This window comes from Ochlerotatus camptorhynchus, unplaced genomic scaffold, assembly GCF_037179485.1.
Source record: "Ochlerotatus camptorhynchus isolate MF236.1 unplaced genomic scaffold, CSIRO-AGI_Acam_v1.1 ptg000850l, whole genome shotgun sequence".
Lineage (NCBI taxonomy): Eukaryota > Metazoa > Arthropoda > Insecta > Diptera > Culicidae > Ochlerotatus > Ochlerotatus camptorhynchus.
Genome location: NW_027041309.1, coordinates 45,156 through 53,204, shown reverse-complemented (window position 1 = coordinate 53,204; position 8,049 = coordinate 45,156).

Here is an 8,049-nt window from a genome sequence, read left to right as displayed (position 1 = left end):
GAACCGTGTCATTATAGAGAGCAACACTGATTCTAAACAGTTCTTTTTGGTTTAACTCATTATATTTCTCTTTGTTGCATCGAAATATTTCACTGAGCGTTGAATGGAATCGTTCAACGATTCCATTAACTTCGCTTTTATTTGAAGGAGTGAAATAAATCTCAACACCTAAGTCTTCCAACATACCTCTTACCTCAATGGACCTTATAGCGGGTTCATTGTCGCTCACTATAAGTTTTGGCATTCCGTATGTTGAAAAAAACTTGGTCAGTCCTGATCGTATATCAGGGATTGACCGCGATTTGATAGGGATCAATATGCCAAATTTAGATAGTTTATCTAAAGCTGATAAGAAAATATTTTGATTACATATGAATATGTCCATATGCACAATGTCTAGTGGTTTTTCCGGGATTGGGGTTTGAGCTAGACTTAACTTATACGGATGTCTCTCATATTTTGCTTTGTTGCAATTTTTGCATAATAGGACATATCTTCTGATTTTGTGTTTCGATTTCGGGAAGAAATATTTTTGGTTTATTACCATTAAATTTTCTTCAATGCCTCTATGAGCTCTTGTATGCACTTCCTCTATAACTGCGTTTTGTTCCGCTTCCGTCCTAAGGTCAATTAGGAACTTTTGGGAGATTACTATTTTAAACGTCTTTATCCGTGAAAAATAGTTTTTATAAACCATCTGGATAGAATTTATTAAGTTCTCTGGGCAATGGATACAATTAACCCTTCTAGGATCCATAAATTCTTTGAAAATTCTTAATATTGTAGGCACTCCAAAATTTATTTTCGTGAATGTATGCCTCAGAACTTTAGGAAATACTTGTTCTCCGGTATTTTCATTTTCATCGGGTCCAATATTTAAAATAATCTGGTTGGAAAACATGTTCACGGGTTTTTCCGTACAAGGGATGAATTCTGAGTCATCAGTGTCTGCTGAGTGTTGAGTAACATCATCTGATGATGAATCATCTTCTTGTATATTCGCATTAATCTCATGAGGTATTCTGGAGAGACCGTCTGCAACCACGTTTTGTTTCCCTGCTCGGTATCGGATATCGTATGAGTAGTCTAGTAGCGCTATCATCCATCTACCAATTTTGCCTGATGGATCCTTTAGATTTACTGCACACGTGAGTGGTTTGTGATCTGTAAAAAGCAGAAATTTATTTCCAAACAAATAGGGTCGGAAGTATTTGGTCGCCCAGTAAATGGCGAGTAATTCCTTTTCTATAGTGGAATAATTTTCTTCGCTTTTATTTAAAGTTCTAGATGCAAATGCAATAGGTTTATCTCTTCCAATAGGTCCTTGAGATAATACTGCTCCTATGGCATATTTTGACGCATCTGTTGTCAGTATAAAAGGACTTTCAAAGTCCGGATGTACTAAAATAGCACTGCTAGTTAAAATTTGTTTACACTTGTTGAAAGCTTTTAAAAATTCGTGTGTGTGTACTACTTTTTCGTCTTTTTGAAGACATTGTGTTAAGGGTTTGGTAATTCTACTAAAATCTTTAATGAATTTCCTGTAGTACCCTAATGTCCCTAAGAATGCTTTAATTTCTTTTTCATTGTTGGGGATAGGCCAATTTTGAATTGCCTCTATTTTCTCCGGGTTAGGTTTTACACCTTCTTCGTTCACTATGTGACCAAGAAATGAGACCTCTTTTTTCAAAAACTCGCTTTTATCGAGTTGTATCTTTAAATTAGCTTTTTTCAAAGCTTCAAAAACTTTACTGAGGTTGATGCAATGTTCTTGTAGGCTATAGCTAAAAACAATGATGTCATCCATATAGACTAGGCAGATTACTCCGGCTAGACCTATAAGAACCGCGTTCCTTGTTCTTTGAAATGTCGCTGGGGCGTTTTTCAACCCGAACGGCATTCTCAGATATTCATAGTGACCATTTTCTGTTGAAAATGCTGTCTTCTGAATGTCTCTTTCGTCCATCAATATCTGATGGAATCCTGATGCTAAATCAAGGGTGGTGAAGTATCTACTTCTCCCTAATTTGTCAAGGATATCTGTGATGTTTGGAATGGGGAATTTATCGTCTATAGTTTTTGCATTCAGCTTTCTATAGTCCACGACAATTCTCCATTTCTGTGTTCCAGCGGCATCTATCTTCTTGGGCACTACCCATATGGGCGAATTCCACGGAGAAGTAGAAGGTTGGATAATGTTTTCTTTTAACATTTTTTGTATTTGTCTACAGACCTCTTCTTTATGGCAATGAGGGTATCTATAGCTTTTTTGATACACAGGTATTTCGTCATGTGTAGAAATTTTATGTTTGACAACGTTGGTCGTTGTAAGTGGTTCATTATCAAGATGGAAAATGTCCTGATTTTCTTTAATGACGGTTATCAGTTTTGCCTTTTCCTCGTCATTTAAATGTCCCAGACGAAGTTGATCCACAAGCTTCTTGTATCGGTCTGGTTTTGACGTACATTCAGTGTTGTTCAGGTCATGTTCCATTAGTATATGTTCAAAATTATTAAGTGTTACTTCGAATGGATAATCTAAGACCAACGTCTGATTTTCCGTCGAGTTGTTTTGTATTTTGACTGTTGCCTTATGATCTTGTGCTTTGTATAATCCAGCATGAATAAAAATGTTGGAAGTGATCTCTAAATTTTCCTCTAACAAGAAGTCGCCAGATTTTTCTGACACTGGTATTTCCATGTTGTAAATGGATTCTCCCGAGACCTCCTTCGAAAATGGTTGGGGGTATTTCTTAAACATTTGAATTTTAGTGTCTAACACTGTGATGGTGTTATCACTTGTGTCAATTTTCGCTTTCAGTTCTTGGAGAGTTTCATATCCAATTAAACCATGGAAGAACTTATGAAATTCGAACACATGAAATTTGAAGTTTTTCTCAGTTAAATCTGGGAAAGGGTTAAACTCTACGTACCGATCAATAATGAACTTACCAGAAATATTGGATACGGCAGTAGGGTTAGGGAGTACCAGGGAATGTTTCACCAATTTAGGGCATAGATAATTTTTATTCGCCCCGGTGTCAACTAAAAGTTTAAGTTCGAATCCCTGACGAGTTGGGATTTTTATAAAAGGTATAAAATTTTTGTCGTCTATCTTTGGTAGTATATCGACGTTTCCAGCTGAAAATTTAGATTATCAGTTGGATTCTCAGTATGTTCTTGTTCGGTATCATCCCTAGTGGTTTCTTGGTTGGAATTTGCTTGTGACTCAGGGTCATTGATTTCATAATAGTTTTCATTCATATCATTATGGTCATAATATGATTCACTTGTCATGGGGTAATCATAGTACAGAGCGTCATAAGACACTTGACCGTATAAGGGGTCATAGTCCTGCTCTATGTTACGTAATTCAGTTATTCTGGCTGGTCTTGGTGGAATTGTGGGAGAGAATTGGTGTCTTGGGAATTGCGGTCTATTAACGTAGTTTACGTATCTAGATTGAATAGATCTGTCGCCATCTCTCCTTTCTGGAGCTGGTAACGCTTTTTGAGGTTGTTTGGAGTTTTCATTGTTCGGGCGTTGCGGGGGTATGAAATTTGGTCTTACTGGGTATGATTGAAATTGAGAAGACCGATGAGGTATGTATGGTTGTGATCTTGGTTGTATGAAAGGTTGACGATGAGAGAGTTGTGGAGCGGGCCTTGCTTGTTGGGGAAAGTTGATTGGTTTGGGAAGTCGTATAGGTGTAGAGAGATTTGGCCTTCCTAACCCGTTTCGGCTTTGGAAGTTCCTCTCCTCAATGGCTGCGTCGAAAGCCTGTTTTATGTTCACAGGCTGTCTTGCGCGGACATTACCCCCAATTGGCTCTTTTAAGCCAGCAAGGAAAACTTGCAATGCGTTTTCCCGATGGGTTTGGATACGGTCTTCCTTTACGTGTTCATTGTTTGCTGAGATATTTGTATTGTTAATTAGTAAGGATAGCAAATTCTGTACTTGTCCAAAGAACTGTTCTATGGACCCTATCTGTTGTGTCTGGAAGAGTTCTCTGCAATTAAATTGGTTTTGATTGAGTCCCAATCAAGAGTTGTGCCATAAGTTTCTAAAACTTGATCGGCATCATTAATTATTTTGGCTCTAATGGCTTGAAGCCAAATTTTTTCAAAGGGCGTATTCTTTAAAGGTTCAATAAAAGGCATTAGGTTCTCTACGGCCCTTATGAAGCTATGTAGTTTGACGGGGTTTCCGTCAAACGGTTGAAGCTCTCTAACGGCTTGCGGGGTTTGAAGGGACTTCATTATTTTGTCGGCTTGGTCAAATAGCCTAGCCGTTTCATTCCGTTCATGTTCCATGTTTATATTTCTGTTCGGTAAAGGCAGAGGGTTAGGTTGAGGAGGTGGTGGTGGAATGGGGTTTTGATTGGAATTTGGAGAATTATTCATTTCAATGTTCTCTCGATTTCTCAGGTTGTATGGACTGTATCTGTCCATAAAAGCTAATTAAACCTTCAAAAATACAAGAAAAAGTTGTATTGGATTGTTAAACACGACTATTCTTTAAAATCTGAATGTAGATATGCGCTCTGCTTTTATTTCAATTTAAACAGATATTCACTCTGTCGGGGTATGATTTATAAACCGTCATTTAGACTGGTTGATTTATTTTAAACGGATGCCTTTTTGTTCTGGTCACTGTCAGATATTCGCTCTGCATTAACCGATTACACACCTGTAACCCCGGTGGATTGGGTTTGAGCAAGGTCTCCGGGAAAGTTTATTCGTTTTTCTTTGATTTTAAACGGATACTTTTCGTATCTGAACACGTCTAACAACAGATATTCGTTCTGCTACGCGAATCAGATTGCACACTGTGTCAGTTTATCACTGTGCCAGTGGCATGTATTGAATTTCTCCGTGGGCTAATCGTATTCACAACAGATATGCACTCTGCTATACGATTAGGTTCTACACCTTTAACCCGGTGGATTGGTTTTAAATTTTCTGTTTTGGCTTATCTTCTATTTTCGCATTGGCGAGTAGTTTATTTACAAGAAGTAAGGAGTAAAGTAAGAATAAAAGGGGGTGTTACTCACAGTAGTATTCCAAGCAGCATTTCCGTCTTGTTGCCTGTCGACTGTATCGAATCTGTTCGATGCTGCTGGTAGTTGAATTTGTTTTCTTCGTTGATGCTCCGACACTTCGTTAGACAATATAGTTCATTTGTTTGATGTTTATAGGAAGGTCGATGATTGACTTTGTAATCAATTGAGTTAACACGAAGTTTCACGAACAATTAGTCAATGTGCATTTAAGGGTTTTCTAGCTTCACAGCGACGAACTTTCATTAGCAATTAATGATGTGCCCTAGGCTTCGAAATCACAACAGTTTCGATTGAGTTAACACGAAATTTCACGAACATTTAGTCAATGTACATTTAAGGGTTTTCTAGCTTCACAGCGACGAACTTTCACTAGCAATTAATGATGTGCCCTAGGCTTCGAAATCACAACAGTTTCGATTGAGTTAACACGAAATTTCACGAACATTTAGTCAATGTGCATTTAAGGGTTTTCTACTTTGTCTCAAATAAATTTCACTAGCCATACACGATTTGCATTAGGTTTTCAGGGCTAGTTGTTGTTTATCACGTTCACTTGTTTGCCTTGCATTCACTTCACTTTTTCTGTTTTCTCGAGTAAAGCAGTTCAATCACGGTTGGCAAAGCGGTTTGATCACATTTAGTTAGACTCACTCTCCCTTTTTCGGGGAATATTTGAATTTTTTAAGATTCAACAAATTATCACTTGGGAGATAATCGTCTCCGTACGACTGCGCCAATTAAAAGTTAGGGGACCGCGGATACGTTTTTAAAAAGGAACTGACTCAAGTAACTGATGGATTAAGACTGATTTTATTAATTGAAATATTCCCTAAGCTAAGCTATGGTTCCTATCAAAGGCGCGTGGCTGTGGTGATCCATTCTGCTGACTCTGGTTTCCGTCCTCCTTGGTAACGATGTCGTGTGGTCGATGGACTTCGCTCTGGTTAGAATGCTGACTCGATGCGTGGATGGTTCGATGGGTTTATGATGTCAATACCCTCGTTGGGTTTACTGCACGCAAGGTGTTTATGCTGCAGTATGATACTCGGTGCAGTAGGGTTGGAGATACGTTTGATAACTTATATATATATTTTTTTTTGCTTTTTTTTTACTTTGACTATATGCTCAGTATTATTTCTGCCTGAAGTCAACGATTTACATAGTTGAAGATGCTAATTTCAAATAACAGACTCAAGTGGTAATTTTTATACGATAGAATGAGACTAATTATTTGAAATTAGCTATCTTATATTTTTATTTCAGCGAGCTTCGGAAATACTACAAAAAATGTATTTTGTCGTCCATTTTTTTCCCATTGTGATTGTTTTGTTAATTATTTTTGTTTCGACTTATGTAATCATTAAGTCTTGGCGTCTGAACGGGATCATCTTCAGATATCTAAACTAAATAAATAGGAGCACACGTCAGGAACGACAAAAACGGGGAACTTGTTACGACTTGGTTGTCACCCCAGTTAACCACAGGACTGCAACGCTAGTCATTTGCGAACAACCCGAGTGAAGCCAAAATTCTCTGGTGCTCTGGTGTTTATTTGACAGCTGCTCCTTTTCCTTTATGATTAAGCTTGGTACATGTCGCACTGCGTTGCAAAAAATAGATAGAACCGCAACCCCGGAATTGAGGGAAAAGTACTTAATGCTGGGTAGTTTTTCATCTCCATGTAGATTTGTTCCGTGTTATCTGAAAGTTTCAGCTCATTTGGTTCTAAGATGAGCTGGCACTTTTAGTTTGATTTTTGTACGGAGAATTTGGATAACATGCATACAAAATTACACTCCTACACTCTATTGATCATAAAAAAGTTTTTCCTTATTCTCGATTTGATTCAGATTTTCAAAACTTGTAGTTCAATTAATGAGTAGCAACTTATTCGCTTTTGAATGTATATGAACATTTTGTATATTAAAATTTTCACCAAATCTTATACACTCAGGTCTTTTTTACACGGGGGATACGTACCGTGTAAAAAAACCGTGTAAAAAAAAAACCTACGAGATTTTGATTTTTCGCATGTTTAAAAGTTTTTAAAAAATCGGATTTTGATGCCATTTGTAATTAAAGCATGATATGGTCCATATAGACATATTTTAAAAATTTCTGTATTTACACCAAATATTGTGATTTTTTTTTAATATGCCATTCGATTACCTATAGCTTGAAATAATGTGATTGGAATCAAGTCGATAGGTTGTATCGTTGTCGAGAAATCGTTAAAAACGTACCGTGTAAATCGTGGAAAACCGTGTAAAAAAAAAACGCGTAAAAAAACCGTGTAAAAAAAGACTTTAGTGTATATGAATATTAAACAAAAAGCGCCAGCCCGTGTAACGTCAAAAAGAGCTGAAACATTCAGAGAGTATTTATAGCACCAAAAGACACGAGCCTGGATGTTGGCATGAGGAAAATATGACCTTTTATTTCTAGTGATGATCTAGTTGATACATTGCATTTTGTTGCAATATACGAGCAGAATTCACATAGTTAATTAATATCTCCATAATACAAACTTTAATCATGATGCAATCTCCAGAAAAGTTGTTCCTTATAGTTTAAGCTACGTGTGCTGAAATTCTGAGCTTAATCGAGTTTGCTGAACCAGTTCTATGCACGGTAGAATGAAGGAATATTATTTCTCCATACATTTCTACCAGTATCCCCATATAAATTTTAAATCAAAAGCGACAGCTCGTTTTCATCCAAATCAGCTGATCGCGGTTTTATAGCATTCTACAAGTGTAAATCATGGTCTACAGAACTCTCATAAAACGAAAATTGTTACTTGGGTATATGTACCAGTATTTTGCCTTAATTTAGTTGCATAAACTTTGTCTCGCGTTGTTTCACGTAAATGTATGATTTTAGTTGCAAATACCTACTAGCTAATAAGCAATTGACGGATTGCTAGATAGTAAATTACTATCTTCTAGAAAGTTGTTTTTTTGTTGAAGAAAAAACTTTTTCACACA